This window comes from Heterodontus francisci, unplaced genomic scaffold (assembly GCF_036365525.1).
Source record: "Heterodontus francisci isolate sHetFra1 unplaced genomic scaffold, sHetFra1.hap1 HAP1_SCAFFOLD_43, whole genome shotgun sequence".
NCBI classification, from domain to species: domain Eukaryota; kingdom Metazoa; phylum Chordata; class Chondrichthyes; order Heterodontiformes; family Heterodontidae; genus Heterodontus; species Heterodontus francisci.
Genome location: NW_027141852.1, coordinates 2,486,760 through 2,504,780, shown reverse-complemented (window position 1 = coordinate 2,504,780; position 18,021 = coordinate 2,486,760). Strand labels below are relative to the sequence as shown.

Sequence of the window (18,021 nt, the reverse complement as noted above, 5' to 3'; positions counted from 1 at the left end):
TCAATAAGGTGGTTCAGCAGGTATATGGAATCCTTTCCTTTATTAGCTGAGGTACAGAATATAAGGGTGATCTGGGTGTCCATGTCAATAAGTCACTGAAAGCTGACATGTAGGTGCAGCAAGCAATTAAGAAGGCTAATAGTATGTTAGCCTTTATCGCAAGAGGATTTGAATACAGGAATAGTGAATTCTTGCTTCAATTGTAAAGAACCTTGGTGAGACCGCACTTGGAGTACTGTGTGCAGTTTTGGTCCCCTGACCTTAGGAATGATATTATTGCCACAGAGGGAGTGCAACAAAGGTTCATCAGACTTGTTCCTGGGATGGTGGGACTGTCCTATGAAGAGAGATTGGGGAAACGGGCTGTATTCTCTAGAGTTTCAAAGAATGAGAGGTGATCCCATTGAAACCCACAAAATACTTAAAGGACAGTCAGGGTAGATGCAGCTGAGATGTTTCTCCTGGTTGGGGAGTCGAGAACCAGGGGACGCAATTTCAAAATAATGGGGAAACCACTTAGAACAAAGAACAAAGAAAATTACAGCACAGGAACAGGCCCTTCGGCCCTCCAAGCCTGCGCTTATCCAGATCCTCTATCTAAACCTGTCGCCTATTTGCTAAGGGTCTGTATCTCTTTGCTTCCTGCCCATTCATGTATCTGTCTAGATACATCTTAAAAGACGCGATCGTGTCCACGTCTACCACCTCCGCTGGCAACGTGTTCCAGGCACCCACCACCCTCTGTGTAAAGAACTTTCCACGCATAACCCCCCTAAACTTTTGCCCTCTCACTTTGAACTCGTGACCCCTCGTAATTGAATCCCCCACTCTGGGAAAAAGCTTCTTGCTATCCACCCTGTCTATACCTCTCATGATTTTGTACACCTCAATCAGGTCCCCCCTCAACCTCCGCCTTTCTAATGAAAATAATCCTAATCTACTCAACCTCTCTTCATAGCTAGCGCCCTCCATACCAGGCAACATCCTGGTGAACCTCCTCTGCACCCTCTCCAAAGCATCTACATCCTTTTGGTAATGTGGCGACCAGAACTGCACGCAGTATTCCAAATGTGGCCGAACCAAAGTCTTATACAACTGTAACATGACCTGCCAACTCTTGTACTCAATACCCCGTCCGATGAAGGAAAGCATGCCGTATGCCTTCTTGACCACTCCATTGACCTGCGTTGCCACCTTCAGGGAACAATGGACCTGAACACCCAAATCTCTCTGTACATCAATTTTCCCCAGGACTTTTCCATTTATTGTATAGTTCACTCTTGAATTGGATCCTCCAAAATGCACCACCTCGCATTTGCCCGGATTGAACTCCATCTGCCATTTCTCTGCCCAACTCTCCAACCTATCCATATTCTGCTGGATCCTCTGACAGTCCCCTTCACTATCTGCTACTCCACCAATCTTAGTGTCGTCTGCAAACTTGCTAATCAGACCACCTATACTTTCCTCCAAATCATTTATGTATATCACAAACAACAGTGGTCCCAGCACGGGTCCCTGTGGAACACCACTGGTCACACGTCTCCATTTTGAGAAACTCCCTTCCACTGCTACTCTCTGTCTCCTGTTGCCCAGCCAGTTCTTTATCCATCTAGCTAGTACACCCTGGACCCCATGCGACTTCAATTTCTCCATCAACCTACCATGGGGAACCTTATCAAACGCCTTACTGAAGTCCATGTACATGACAGCTACAGCCCTTCCCTCATCAATCAATTTTGTCACTTCCTCAAAGAATTCTATTAAGTTGGTAAGACATGACCTTCCCTGCACAAAACCATGTTGCCTATCACTGATGAGCCCATTTTCTTCCAAATGGGAATAGATCCTATCCCTAAGTATCTTCTCCAGCAGCTTCCCTACCACTGACGTCAGGCTCACCGGTCTATAATTACCTGGATTATCCCTGCTACCCTTCTTAAACAAGGGAACAACATTAGCAATTCTCCAGTCCTCCGGGACCTCACCCGTGTTTAAGGATGCTGCAAAGATATCTGTTAAGGCCCCAGCTATTTCCTCTCTCGCTTCCCTCAGTAACCTGGGATAGATCCCATCCGGACCTGGGGACTTGTCCACCTTAATGCCTTTTGGAATACCCAACACTTCCTCCCTCCTTATGCCGACTTGACGTAGAGTAATCAAACATCTATCCCTAACCTCAACATCTGTCATGTCCCTCTCCTCGGTGAATACCGATGCAAAGTACTCATTTAGAATCTCACCCATTTTCTCTGACTCCACGCATAATTTTTCTCCTTTGTCCTTGAGTGGGCCAATCCTTTCTCTAGTTACCCTCTTGCTCCTTATATATGAATAAAAGGCTTTGGGATTTTCCTTAACCTTGTTTGCTAAAGATATTTCATGACCCCTTTTAGCCCTCTTAATTCCTCGTTTCAGATTGGTCCTACATTCCCAATATTCTTCCAAAGCTTCGTCTTTCTTCAGCTGCCTAGACCTTATCTATGCTTCCTTTTTCCTCTTAGCTAGTTTCACAATTTCACCTGTCATCCATGGTTCCCATATCTTGCCATTTCTATCCCTCATTTTCACAGGAACATGTCTCTCTTGCACGCTAAATCAACCTCTCTTTAAAAGCCTCCCACATATCAAATGTGGATTTATCTTCAAACAGCAGCTCCCAATCTACATTCCCCAGCTCCTGCCGAATGTTGGTATCGTTGGCCTTCCCCCAATTTAGCACTCTTCCTTTAGGACCACTCTCATCTTTGTCCATGAGTATTCTAAGACCTACGGAATTGTGATCACTATTCCCAAAGTAGTCCCCTACTGAAACTTCAACCACCTGGCCGGGCTCATTCCCCAACACCAGGTCCAGTCTGGCCCCTTCCCGAGTTGGACTATTTACATACTGCTCTGGAAAACCTTCCTGGATGCTCCTTACAAATTCTGCTCCATCTAGACCTCTAACACTAAGTGAATCCCAGTCAATGTTGGGAAAATTAAAATCTCCTATCACCACCACCCTGTTGCTCCTACATCTTTCCATAATCTGTTCACATATTTGTACCTCTGTCTCATGCTTGCTGTTGGGAGGCCTGCAGTACAGCCCCAACATTGTTACCGCACCCTTCCTATTTCTGAGTTCTGCCCATATTGCCTCACTGCTCGAGTCCTCCATAGTGCCCTCCTTCAGCACAGCTGTGATATCCTCTTTGACCAGTAATGCAACTCCTCCACCCCTTTTACCTCCCTCTCTATCCCGACTGAAGCATCGATATCCTGGGATATTTAGTTGCCAATCGTGCCCTTCCCTCAACCAAGTCTCAGTAATAGCAATAACATCATACTCCCAGGTCCTAATCTAAGCCCTTAGTTCATCTGCCTCACCTACTACGCTTCTTGCATTAAAACAAATGCACCTCAGACCACCAGTCCCTCTGCGTTCACCATCTGCTCCCTGCCTACTCTTCCCCTTAGTCACGCTGACTTCATTATCTGGTTCCTTACAGGCTTTAGTTACTACCTCCTTACTGTCCACTGACCTCCTCATTTGGTTCCCATCCCCCTGCCACATTAGTTTAAACCCTCCCCAACAGCGTTAGCATAAGCACCCCCAAGGACACATAGGACAGAGATGAGGAGAAATGTTGTTACTCAGAAGGTTGTGAATCTTTGGAATTCTTTACCCCAGAGGGCTGTGGAAGCTCAGTCATTGAGTATGTTTAAAGCAGAGATTGACAGATTTCTAAATACAAATGATATAAGGGAATATGAGGAAAGTGTGGGGAAAAGGGCATTGAAGTGGATGATCAACCATGATCATATTGAATGGTGGGGCAGGCTCGATGGGCTGAATGGCCGACTCCTGCTCCTATGTTCCGATGTTCCTAACTCCACATGATCGGCGAGGCACAGCTTCAGGCCGACTTGTCGGGTGGTGTAAACAGATATCACTGCTTCTGATCTTCACCAGAACAGAGTGAGATGTAACATTGATCATCAAACAGACTGTGAGAGAATACAACAGAGTAAAAGACTGTGGAATAACAAATAGATTTGATTGGAATGTTGAATTTTGATTGGAATGGATAAAACAGCAGATTAAATTGGGATTCTCATCATTATATTGATCTGGGACAGAGAAACGAAACTGATGGAAAGAAGGGAAGAAGGAAGAAAAGAAAGGATGGAACTGTTCAGTTTTTTTGAGTTTTTTCACCCACCCATCAAAGCTGGATTAAAAAGAAGATGCAAATAACAAAGAATTTCACCAAAAAGAGAGATTAAATGCTGCCGAAACCTTGGATCGAAGGATGCCCCAATAGATCACCTGTTTAACTGTCTCCTCACTGGGGGATTTCAATCAGTGAGTGATATTATTCTCTACCGTTTTTTTTTGTTAAATGAACCCAGAACTGTCACTTGGAATTAATATCTGTGTTTCGACTCCTGAATAATAAAATTGTGAATTTCTCGATATTTTCTGGACACATTTCCAGCTGAAAGAACTAAGAACTCTTTTCTAATTTACACAATACTATATACACACTCATCAAGCCTCCTAAGCTAGCATCCTTGGTGCTGCTCTCTCTTCTCCCAAACTTCATCTCATGTGACTGTTACATCATCACTCTGACAGTGGGAGTGATTGATCCCAATGTCTTCAGCATTAACCCTTTACATCCTTATACTACACTGTCTGTCCAAAAAAATGGGTGGAGGGAACTTGATTTATCGAAACACCAACAGCTGCCAGTTGAAAATCAACTCAAACCCATCAGAGAGAGAGAGAGACTGTCAGAGAACTTCCTGCATCCAGTCCTGACCCTGTTACACTCCGCAACTGCTCGCCCTGACCCCACTGAACACTGTTCCCGAGACACTTCAAATACTGTTTACAAAAGGCAGAAAAGGTCAAAGTTAATCACAGCTGTATTGAATAGAACAAAGTTTAATATCTTCTCACCGTCTCTCGGTAACCACATGAGACACAGGTTTTCTTATTCGCTTCCTTTGATTTTTCTTGTTCCTGACTGACAAATATTCCAAACCTCGGCTCAACCCTCTCGCTTGCGTCATGTCCCAGTCACGGTTGAAAGCAACACATAACGACAGAAACACTCTGAAACATACAACACGGTCACACTTTCCTTCAGTGAGATGAATGTCGAGCTTTTTTCCAGGTTGAATGCATCTGTGAACAAACTTCTATGAAAGAAGTTGCCTTTGAAATATCAGCACTGAATTTCTGTACAAGGAGGAACAGCCATTCCAAACTCAGATCCTTCACAATGGCTGTTTTCTCCTGTGACTGAAATTCATTATGTAATTTGAATTCGAAGTCAAAGTTCACAAGACATGGATAAAATTATTGATTAGGAAACTTTTGAAGCACACTGTAATAAGGCTCTGCTGGGAGTTGAACCCAGGATCTTCTGTTTACTAGACAGGTGCTGCAACCAACTAAGCTACAGAGCCAGATTGAAAGTGCTTGTGCAGTTGAAATCAGAGAAGGGCACTATTTATTCTAAAAAAAAACAACAAATGCTGGAACCACTTCGCAGGTCTGGCAGCATCTGTGGAAAGAGAAGCAGAGTTAACGTTTTGGGTCAGTGACCCTTCTTCGGAACTTCCGAAGAAGGGTCATTGACCCGAAACGTTAACTCTGCTTCTCTTTCCACAGATGCTGCCAGACCTGCTGAGTGGTTCCAGCATTTATTGTTTTTATTTCAGATTTCCAGCATCCGCAGTATTTTGCTACTATTTATTCTCATCCCATTTCTCCACTGGTCACAGCATATTTTAACTTTTCCCACTTACTGATACAGTCAATCATATTCTCTATTTTTCCCAGAACTGAGAATGAATGTTTTGGAAGAAAATACATAATTCAATTTTTTCCAAAAGGTTACAGAACACAACATGTGAGTAATATTCCCCATTGCTTTCTCAGTGCTGATGGATTGTGAAGCGGGAGTCAGCCAGAAGTCCCACTGAGCCGCAGTGACTCTGAGCTGACAATGAAATGAGATAAAGTTCAATCTTTCACAGTGAGATGCTGCAGAGAGATAAGATTCCCGAATCAAAGTGAGACTTTCTCATACTGTTGTTGAATTTCATTGCAAACACTCCTTGTACTCTCTGCTAGTGAAGCCTAAAAAAATGGAGAAACAGAATGGCACTCAAACTCACAACCCTGAGATGAAAAGTCTCATGTTCGACTGACTGAACTATCACTTCTACTCGGTCTCTTATTGTTTGGATGCAATGTATGCTCCGATGCTGGGGCAGCTTTCAAATCCTGCCATGGATCCACATGTCAGAGTGAGTTACATGTTGTAGACTCAAGCAAAGGAAATCTGCTCACTTCCAAAACTATCAGCGAGTTGAAGCTGATTACGATCAACATCATCAGAGGTCAGAACTACCTGGTGAAAGAAAATACCCTGAAGAAGGATCCACAATTATTCAAATGCATCGGCAAAGTGAAAAACAAAAAATCGATGAGTTAATCCAAGACAAACAACAGAAACACAGAAGAATTCCATTCCATACCAGAACCCAGTCCTGTAGTTTTTGGATCCAGCTCTCAGTTACTGCTTCACCTTCATACACACACTTGGCAATCTGTACATTTAGTTCATTTCAATTTTGTCAACAGGCTCTTTGAATCCAGTTCTCTGGTCCTAAATAGGCTCCGTGTGAAAGTCAACTCCGCTTTTTGTAAGGCTGCAACCAATACATGACCTTCAACTAAAAACACAAATGAAGTAGAGGTCATGCAGGATTTGAAAACAGGACCTTTTACATGCTATCCAATCACACACCCAAAGTGAAAAACATCCCCCCAGACCAACAAGCCATTTGCAAAAAGTACTATTTTTAGCTCTCTTTCGTACTGTGCCATTAAGTATATATTGCCTCTCCCTGTTCCTTCTGCTCAAGTGCATCACCTCACACAAGTCATATTAAATTCCATCTGCCACCTGTCTGCCCATTCTGCCTATCACTGTCCTGTTGCAGGCAGGTCATTTCATCCTCACTGTTTACCACTCTTCCAGGTTTGGTGATTTCGGTATATTTTGAGATTCTACTCCATATTCCAAGATCCTAATCATTTACATATCGCAGGAAAAGCAGTGGTTCTCGCAGTGACCATTGGAGAACACCCACTGTCGACTATCCTCCAGTCTGACAAAGAACCATTTACTACGACTCTTTATTTTCTGTCCTTAAGGCAATTTTCTATCCAATTGGACAGGGAGTCTCCTATTCCATGAACCTCAATTTTGTTCACCGCCCTTTTATGTGGTACCTTCTCATCCATTCTTAATCCATCCATCCATCCTGTCTTAAAATCCATCATCCTCCTGTTTGTTCATCAAAAAATGCAGTTAGTCAAGCATGAACTCCCATTTACTAATCATTGCTCACTCTCCTCAATTAAGTCAAATCTCTCCAAGTGACTGTTGCTTTTTTTCCCTAATTATTGTTCCTAAAACCTTACTCACCACTGCTGTTAATCTAACTGGCCTGTAGTTACCTGGATTGTCCTTACACCCTTTGTTGAAATAGGAAGTCACATTTGCCACTGTTCAATCCCCTGGCACCTCCACAGTGCTTGTTGGGAGGGTGTTCCTGGTTTTTGACCCTGCAACAGTGAAGGAATGGCGGTACAGTGCCAAGTCAAGATGGTGTGTGACTTGGAGGGGAACTTGAAGGTGGTGATGTTCCCATGCGTCTGCTGCCTTTATCCTTCTAGGTGGTAGTGTTTGTGGGTTGGAAGGTGCTGTTGAAGGAGGCTTGGTAAGTTGCTGCAGTACGTATTGTAAATGTTACACACTGTTGCCACTCTGCACTGGTGCTTGAGGGAATTAATGTTTAAGGTGGTGGATGGGGTGCCAATCAAGTGGGCTGCTTTGACCTGATGGTGTCAATCACTTGAGTGTTGTTGGAGCTGCACTCATCCAGGCATGAGTATTCCATCAAATTCCTGACTTGTGCCTTGTAGATGGTGGGCAGGCTTTGGTGAGTCAAGAGTTGAGTTAGTTGCCGCAGAGTTCCCAGCCTCTGGCCCGCTCTTGTAGTTGTAGCTGTAGTTGTAATTGTAATAGGCAACCGTCCGTCTCGGAAGGCGATGGGCTACACCCAGGGTGTACGTCACTTCTTTATTAAACATCATTTGTTGTGGCTGTGGAGGACGACTCGCGTGTGACAATCCCTTCCGCAGCTGGTACAGATGAATATCATTGGCCTGAGGTCGACTGATAATTTTTCCTTCCTCTGGGCTCTCTTTCCCTCCAAATGGTCATTTCTTTTGTCCTCTGCTTTTCCCATGGTCTTCCTGAATGCCTTTCTCCAGGAATTCCAGTCAGCAGGAAGGACTTCCCATGCATCGACTCCAATCCCAGTCAGCTTGAGATCTCTCTTGCAGATGTCCATGTATCACAGACGTGGGTGACCTGTTGGTCTCGTGCTGATAGCAAGCTCACCAAAGAGCGTGTCTTTGGAAAGGCGACCGTCATCCATTCAGCACACATGACCCAGTCAACAGAGTCACCGCTGACTCAAGAGGGCAAACATGCTGCAGATCCCTGCACGCTGGTGTCCTTCCGCATTCGGCTCTCTGTCCTGCCAGGAGATGCCCAATATCCATCTGAGGCAGCGGAGGTGGAAGCTGTTCAGCTGCTTTTCTTGAATTGCATAAGTTGTTGATGCTTCTCTATTGTAAAGGAGGGTGCTGAGAACACAAGCCTGGTACACGCAGAGCTTTATATATTCGATCAGTTTGCTGTCGGTTCATACTCGTCTTCTCAACTTTGACATGACAGCTGCAGCATTGGAAATCCTGGTGCTGATTTCAGTATCAAGGGACAGATTGCTGGTGATTGTTGATCCAAGGTATGTGAAGCTGTTGACAACCTCCAAAGTGAGGTTGTCGATGTTGATGGAAGGTGGAGTCTCTACGTCCTGACCCATAACTTTGATCTTCCTGATGCTGATCACCAGTCCAAATTCCTTGCAGGGCAGGGAGAAGCGATCTACAAGCTGCTGCAAGTGAACTTCATTATGGGATGTTAGCACAGCGTCATCAGCAAAGAGCAACTCACAGACTAGGAATTTACCCACTTTGGTCATGGCGCGCAGTCTTGCCAAGTTGAACAGCTTGTCGTCAGCTCTGGTATGCAGGTGGACACCCCCATCTGAGTCACTGAAACTGTAAAATAGCAGCATGGAGAAGAATATGCCAATTGTAAAGGATGTGAGCTGTGAGGAGGTTACAAGGAGGTTTCCAGGGGTCTTGGAGAGGCTAAGTGAATGGGAAAGAACATGACAGATGGAAAATAATGTGAATAAATGTGAAGTTATCCACTTTGGTAGAATAAACAGAAAGATAGAATATTTCTTAAATGGTGAGAGCTTAAGCACTGTTAATGTCCAAAGGGACCTGGGTGTCCTTGTTCATGAGACACTAAAAGCTCACATGCAGGTGCAGCGATCAATTAGGAAGGCAAATGGTATGTTGGCCTTCACACAAAGGGTCTTGAGAACAGGAGTAAAGATGTCTTGCTGCAATTGTACAGAGCCTTGGTGAGACCGCGCTGGAGCATTGTGTCCAGTTTTGGCTTCCTTATCTAAGGAAGGATATACTTGCCATAGAGGGAGTGCAGCAGAGGGTCACCAGAAGAATCCCTTGGATAGTGGGATTGTCCAATGAAGAAACTGGGCCTGTATTCCTTAAAGTTTCGAAGAGTGAGAGGTGATCTCATTGAAACTTGCAATATTCTTACAGGGTGTGACAGTGTGGATGTAGACAGGATGTTTGCCCTGGTTGGTGAATCCAAAACCAGGAGACATAGTCTCATAATAAGGGATAGGCCATTTAAAACTGAGATGGGTGGAATTTCTTCATTCAGAGGGTGGTGAATCTTTGGAATTCTCTACCCCAGGGGTCTGTGGAAGTTCAATCATTGAGCATGTTCAAGACAGAAATTGATAGAAATCTTGATACTCATGACTTCAAGGGATATGGGGATAGCATGGGAAAGCAGTGTTGAGGTAGATGATCAGCCATGATCATTGAATGACAGAGCAGGCTGGACGGGCTGAATGGACTCCTCCTATGTTCCGAAGAGAGTTGGCACCAGGACGCAACCTGCTTTATCCCACTGCTGATCGTGAAAGCGTCTGATGTTGCTCTATTGTAACTCACAGAACTGTGCATGTTTTCGTAGAAAGAAGCGATGAGGTCCAAGAGTTCAGGAGGGCAGCCTAGTTTCCATAGCAGTTTGAAGAGTCTTTCTTTGCTGACAAGATCCAAGGCCTTGGTGATGTCTATAAAGACAATGTAGAGTGGTCTGTACTGTTCACAGTACTTCTCCTGTAACTGCCGACGTGAGACAATCATGTCGACTGTCAATCTGCCAGCTCTGAAGCTGCACTGAGACTCAGGATAGATGTGTGATGTCAGGGTCTGCAATCCGGTCAGAGAAATGCGAGCAAAGACCTTCCCCACAATACTTAGCAAGCAGATGCCTCGGTAATTTCTGCAGTCACTGCGATTCCCCCTTATTTTTATACAAGGTGACAATACTTGCATCACGTATGTTTTGAGGTGCAGATCTTTCCTTCCAACAGAGACACAGAAGTTAATGGAGATGCTGCAGCAGAGCTGCTTTTCCACTTTAGATGATTCCAGGTGGAATACCATCATTTCCAGGGGCTTTACCACTGGCAAGATGGTCAATGGCCTTGTTGAGCTCTATTATGGTGGGGTCACTGTCCAGCTCCTCCATGACAGGGAAGTCTGGAATGGCGCTGAGAGCTACTTCAATGACAATGTTCTCCGTTATGTAGAGTTCAAGGTAATGCTCCACTCACCTTTCCATCTGCTTGTAAGGTTCAGTGATGATCACCCCTGTCTTTGTCTTCAAAGGTGCTGATTTAGTTACTGCTGCTCTCATTGCTTTCTTAATTCCTTCATACATCCCTCTAGCATCCCCAGATTCAGCAGCAGATTGTATGCTGCCGCAGAGTTTTAACCAGTATTGATTGGTGCAGTGCCGAGCAGTTTTTTAAAATTTCCAAAATATACTTTATTCATAAAAAATCTGTAAAAAATACATGACCGAACAGTTTCAAACAGCACCAAGTCAAAAAATGCAAACAGCGCAAGGGAGATCAGTTTCCTTCAATACAATCATGAGTTGCCTCACAACCCTTCCATTTCATTTGTCATGCCATATACATTTTTACATTTTACAGCAAATGAAAATTTTCCCAATACAGTTCGAGTGGTTTCCCATGGATCCAGCTCCTCAGTTCAGCTTGGTGGGGGGACCTTACACAGTTGTCTTTCCTCATTGAGCCTTTGCTGCGGCTGCCCCAAGCTTTAGTGCGTCCCTCAGCACGTAGTCCTGGACCTCGGAATGTGCCAGTCTGCAACATTCGGTCGTGGACAACTCTTTGCTCTGGAAGACCAGCAAGTTTCGGGCAGACCAAAGGACGTCTTTCACTGAATTGATAGTGTTCCAGTAGCAGTTGATGTTTGTCTCAGTGTGCGTCCCTGGGAACAGCCGTAGAGCACAGACTCCTGAGTTACCGAGCTGCTTGGGATGAACCTCGACAAAAACCACTGCATCGCTTCCACACCTGCTTTGCAAAGACACATTTCAGAAGGAGGTGGGCCGAGCAGTCTGCAGAGACTTGTTTCTGGCAGCTCTGAGAGCATCTAGATGTTGTTAGCTGGGTACTGGTTTGTAGTTCATGAGGGCTCTCCTCTTAGTTGCAATAACTGACTCTATTTCAGTCCAATAAGCCTCACACCAGTCAGCATTCCTCCCATCTCTTTTCCCATACACAGTGAGTGCAGAGTTATAGATGGTGGTGTGCAGATGATTCCACTTTGACACTGCACTGAGGCCTTGAGCATTGTTGTTTGAAAGAGCCTGATCGAGGTTGTTGAGGAACTCCTGGGTCCTTTCTGGATCAGTGGTTCGGCAAGTGTTGATCAGAGGACGACCTTTCTTCATGGATGGATGAAGCTTCCTTGTCTGAAGCCTGACCTTGTTACACACCAGGGAATGGTCAGTGTTACAGTCAGCGCTGTGATAGCTGTGCGTGATGAGGACACTGCTGAGGGTGGTACGTCTGGTGATGATAAGGTCTAGCTGGTGCCAGTGGCGTGATCTCGGATGTCTCCAGGACACCTTGTAGCACAGCTAGACCTGGAAGTAGCTGTTCATCACACAGAATCCATGGTGACAGCATAGCTCCAGCAACCTCTGTCCATTTTTGTTGATCTTGCCAATCCGCTGGTGCCGTAAGCTCATTGGCCAAGCTATAGTCAGTATCGAAGTTTGCGTTGACGTCTCCTAGAAGGTACAGTCCCTCAGTGCTGGGAATTCTACTGATGGCAGTGTCAAGTGTCACATAGAATTGATCCTTGACATCTGGGGTGGAGGTGAGTGTCGGCACATAGATGCACATGAGATTAACTGGGCCCGCGCTTGTTGACAACTGAAGAGTAAGAAGTCTCTCTGAGCCTACTGCGGGTGGTTCACTCATCGCAAGTAGCATGTTATTTACTGTGAAACCCACTCCATGCTCACGAGTTGCCTCTTGGGCTTTCCCCTGCCAGAAGAAGGTGTAGTGTTTCTCTTTGAGGGATCCACTTTGAACGAGTCTAGTTTCTTGCAGAACAGCAATGTCCACATTGAGTCTTGTGAGTTCTTTGTCCATCACAGCTGTCTTGTGTGTGTCATCAACCTGCAGAAGGTTGTCGGTAAGGCCAGGACACATGGTCCTTACATTCCAGCTTGTGATGCGAAGGACTGGTGTCTTCTGTGTTGAGTTTGTCTTGCCTGATGCATAGATTATCGATCCACCTGTTGAGAGATGACTCTCTAAGCTCCAAGCACCCATTGAAGCAAGCAGGTCGTGGCAGGATAGCAACTAACTGACTGGGGGCTGCCCAGCTTGGAGTACATGGTAGTTATCCAATGAGGTCTGATGTTGTCTCCCACTGTCGGAAGTAACCCCTGGTGCTCATACCCTACACCAATTGAATGAGAGCTTATAATCGGTAACTGTTTCTTCCCATGTTGCGTTAATGTTTAACCACAAAGCTGGAGTGTCCTCTCCTGGGCAAATAGTATGGAGACCCTGAGCATCAGGACCCCCTGTCAGCATTGCTGGTATTGTCCAAAGGAAAGGGAAAATCCAGTACTGTTTGGTACCAGCTCTGCTACAGGAGTTGCTGGAAAACTGCCTGATAAGTAACAGGTAACTGCCTCCAGGACTCCACTCCGGATTTACTGTCCAGGTTTACTCCCTAACCCTGCTTTTCTCTCAAGACACCCAAAGAGAAGTGAGACTTTTTGCCCATCGATGGGGCTCTGTTTCCTGGCATCAGGATGGAACCGCAAGCCAGTGGGCCTGCATGACATGCACAAGGATATCACACACTGCCCCATCCCTGTGACAGCTCAGAGAGAGACCCTGATGATAATGCACCCCACAGGAACATCACAAACAGCCCCCACCCTAAAACAGCTCAGGGTCAGACACTGCACACACTACAACAACAGTGACATTACTGTATTCGTCCCTCCATTCTGAAAAACAAGCATTCACCCTACTTTATGCTTTCTGTCCCTCAGCAAATTTTGTATCTACACTGCCACTGCCTCTTTAATCTCATCTGCTCCAATTTTGTTAGCGAGTCTATTTTATGGTACTTTTTCAAACACAATTTTGAAGTCCAGACACACACCATCAACCTCACCACCCTGGTCAACTCTCTATGAAACTTCATCAACGAAATTAATTCATTATTTCAGACACAATCTTCTGTTAACCAATCTGTACTGGCTGTCATTTATTAGCCCATGTTCGACCAAGTGACAGTTAATTTTCTCCTGGATAATTGTCTCTAAAATTTTCCCCACCACTGTCTTTAGACGAACTGGTCTGTCCTTCCTGGGTTTATCTCCCTTTTTAAACAGGGCTGTAAAATTAGCAATCCTTGCAGACTTATCTTTCAGTTCTGGAAAGTCTATTGTGGACAATCTCTTTGGGCATGACTTTAACCAATTAAGGCAACAGGATAATTGATTAATAAGTCCTGAACATTTATTGAGAGGAAAATAGTACTTAATAATTGAAAGTAAAATTATATTTAACAAACTTGGACAATATAACTTTACAGCTCCAGCAGGAGTGTGGACTGGTCGAGCTTGGTCTCAGAGTGTCACGGTCCTCTTTGTCCAGCCTAGATCCCTCGTCAGGTGGAGAACTTGGTTGATGATCTGAGCCTTTACCCCTGAGATCTTCTAGTGTTCCTGCACACTGACACCTTACAAGATCCCTACTTTTAACCCCTGGATGGCCATCACACCACCATGTAAAATAATAATTGCTCCTATCTGTTGCTAGGTACATTTAATTAGTTCTTAATGATGTCTTCCACGAAGAGCCACCTGTCCTCAGAATCTCAGACATGAGTACAATGGAGTGGTTTCACACTGTCGCCCAATCTGATCTGAAACAAGTTTCCTATTCATTAAATCGAGACTCCTGAAGGTCACGATGTACCATACCATGGGTTTTATCAGGGGTCCTAGAAAGGTCCATTGTTTGAATACATTTCGCTGAAACTGCCCTTTCCCACAAAGACACAGAAACTCACAGTAATTAGAATGAACTAACTTTAAATGAAAACCCATTCTCTCTAAAATGTTTATTGATTCATTAATTATAACTCAATCATGGTTCATTACTTTTACAATCATCTGTTTCAGGATGGGTAGCTACTCATTAATTACACAGGATATAAACGTTGGTACTGAACACAAAATGGCTCCTTTGGTCATGTGTTAATTATAAAATAGCTTTCTTAACGTTGTTAGTTATTACAATGGATACATTATAAAAATGGTCAAGTTAAACTGATATCAAACTACCCAAGCTTACCTCCATCCTCCAGTCCTCTGGCATCATTCCCATATTCAAGGAGGATTGAAAGATTGTGGTTCGAGGCTCCTCTATTTCCACCCTGACTTCCCTCAGCAACCCAGGATTCAGCCCATCCAGACCGGGTGACCTTTCTACTGTGAACACTGCCAACCTTGTAATTGTCTCCTCTTTATCTATTTTCATCCCCTCCAAATTCTCCACAATCTCCTCCTTTACTGTGACATTTGCAGCATCCACTTATTTTGTGATGACAGATTAAATGTACTTAATTAATACCTCAGCCACACCCTCTGCCTCCACAGGATCTCTAATTGACCCACCCTTTCATTGACTGTCCATCTGTTGGTCAAAGACTTCAGTGTTCCCAGTCATGTGACCTGCCAATCTTTTCTTATACACTCTCTTGCTGATCTCATTTCCTTTTTCAGCTCTCCTCTGCACTTTGTGCATTCTGCTTGTTTCTCTACTGCATATGAATCCTCACATGATTTGCAAAAACCCACACGGCCACCGGGAGAACCTGCAAACTCCGCACAGGCAGTACCCAGTAACAAACCCGGGTCGCTGGAGCTGTAAGGTTGCAGTGCTAACCACTGCACCACTGTGCCACCCGAAAATCTGACTTTGGTGGGACGCGAACCCACAACCTTTCAATATCATTTTTCGCATCATTTAGAAGTCCAACACACTATCCATTGCGCCACAGAGCCACCTTTGTATTGCATGGATGTTACTTGCCACTTATCAGCCCAATCCCAATATGGTCCCGGTCTCTCCAAATGTGGACATGGACTGCTTTCGTATCTGAGGAGTTGCTAATGCGACTGAACATTTTGCAATCATCAGTGAACATCCCCACTTCTAACCTTATGATACAGGGAAGGTCACTGATGAAGCAGCTGAAGATGGTTGGGGCCTAGGACGTGACCCTCAGGAAATCTTGAGCAATGTTCTGGGACTGATATGATTGGCCACCAACAACCATCACCATATTCCTTTGCACGAGGTATGACTCCAACCAGTGGAGAGTTTCCCCCTGATTGACATTGACTTCAATTTTGCAAGGGCTCCTTGATGCCCTTGGCAAGAACAGTCAATGTTACCTCACCTCACCTCCTGAATTCAGCTCTTTTACCCATATTTTGGCCAAGGCCATAGAAAGTTCAGGAACTGAGTGGCTCTGGCGGAACCCAAACTGAGCATCGGTGAGCAGGTTATGACTGTGTAAGTGCTGCTTGATAGCACTGTCAACGACACCTTCCATCACTTTACTGATGATCAAGAGAAGGCTGATGGGGCAGTAATTGACAGGGTTGGATTGTCCTGCTTTTTGTATACAGGACATACCTGGGCAATTTTCCACATTGCCGGGTAGATGCCAGTGTTGTAACTGTATTGGAACATCTTGGCTAGCGGCGCGGCTAGTTCTGGAGCACAAGTCTTCAGCACTACAGCTGGGATGTTGTCAATATCCAGTGCCTTCAACCATTTCTTGATATCATGTGGAGTGAATTGGATTAGCTGAAGATTCGCATCTGTGATGCTGGGGACATCAGGAGGAGGCCAAGATGGATCATCTACTTGATACTTCTGGCTGAAGATGGTTGTAAATGATTCAACCTTGTATTTTGCACTGATATACTGGTCTCCCCTATCATTAAGTATGGGGATATTTGTGGATCCTTGACCTCCTGTGAATTGTTTAATTATCCACCACCATTCAGGACTGGATGTGGCAGGACTGCAGAGCTTTGATCTGATCTGTTGGTTGTGAGATCACTTAGCTCTGTCTATTGCATGCTGCTTCCACTGTTTGACATGCAAGTAATCCTGTGTTGTAGCTTCACCAGGTTGACACCTCATTTTTAGGTCTGCTTGGTGCTGTTCCTGACATGCCCTCCTGCACACTTCATTGAACCACTATTGCTCCCTTGGCTTGATGATAATGATACAGTGAGGGATATGCAAGGCCATGAGGTAATATATTGTGTTTAAATACAATTCTGCTGCTGCTGATGGCCCACAGTGCCTCATGGATGCCCAGTTTTGAGCTGCCAGATTCCTTTGCGCTAGGTATGACTCCAACAAGTGGAGAGTTTCCCCCTGATTGACATTGACTTCAATTTTGCAAGGGCTCCTTGATGCCCTTGGCAAGAGCAGTCACTGTTACCTCATCTCACCTCCTGAATTCAGCTCTTTTGCCCATATTTGGGCCAAGGCCATAATGAGGTCACGAACTGAGTGGCCCTGGCGGAACCCAAACTGAGCATCGGTGAGCAGGTCCTCAGAAATAATTGGAAAAAAGTTCCTAAGGAATTCTAAGTGTCTGGTGCTTGATAGCACTGTTGATGAGATCTTCCATCACTTTGCTGATGATTGGTAGCAGACTGATGGGGCGGCAATTGGTCAGATTGGATTTGTCCTGATTTTTTTTACGGACAGGGCACACCTGGGCAATTTTCCACATTGTCCAGTAGATGCCTGTGTTGTAGCTCTACTGGAACAGCTTGGCTGAGGGCGCAGCTAGTTCTGGAGCACAAATCTTCGGTACTGGAACCGGGATGTTGTTAGGGCCCATAGTCGTTGCTGTATCGAGTGACTTCAGCTGTTTCTTACTATCATGTGGAGTGAATCGAATTGGCTGAAGACTGGAAACTGTGATGCTGGGGACCTCAGGAGGCTGAGATGAATCATCCACTGAGCAATTTCTGACAGAAGATTGTTAGAAATGCTTCAGCTTTGGTTCCAGCATCATTGAGGATGGGGATGTTTTTGGAGCCTCCTCATCTCATCTGTCCACCTCCATTCATGACTGGATGTGGTAGGACTAAGGACCTGTGATCTGATCGTGAGGGAGAAATCTATGCGTGGAGTGGTGGGATCTATGGAGAGTGACCTGAAGAGGGTGTCCGAGCCTGGAGTGGTGGGATCTATGGAGAGTGATCCTGACGAGTGTGTGTAAACCTGGAATGGAAGCTTTCTGTGGAGGTACAGGAGTAGGCCATTCAGACCCAGTATTTTATAAAGGTTTATCATAACTTATTTACTTTTACTCTATGCCTC

General features: G+C 44.9%; 1 non-coding gene across 1 annotated transcript; it reads right to left on the bottom strand.

The window, feature by feature from the left end:
* Positions 1-5,386: 5,386 nt before the first annotated feature.
* Positions 5,387-5,460, bottom strand: trnat-agu (transfer RNA threonine (anticodon AGU)). Its single transcript has one exon. It is a non-coding gene; the product is annotated as a tRNA-Thr (tRNA).
* Positions 5,461-18,021: the final 12,561 nt, after the last annotated feature.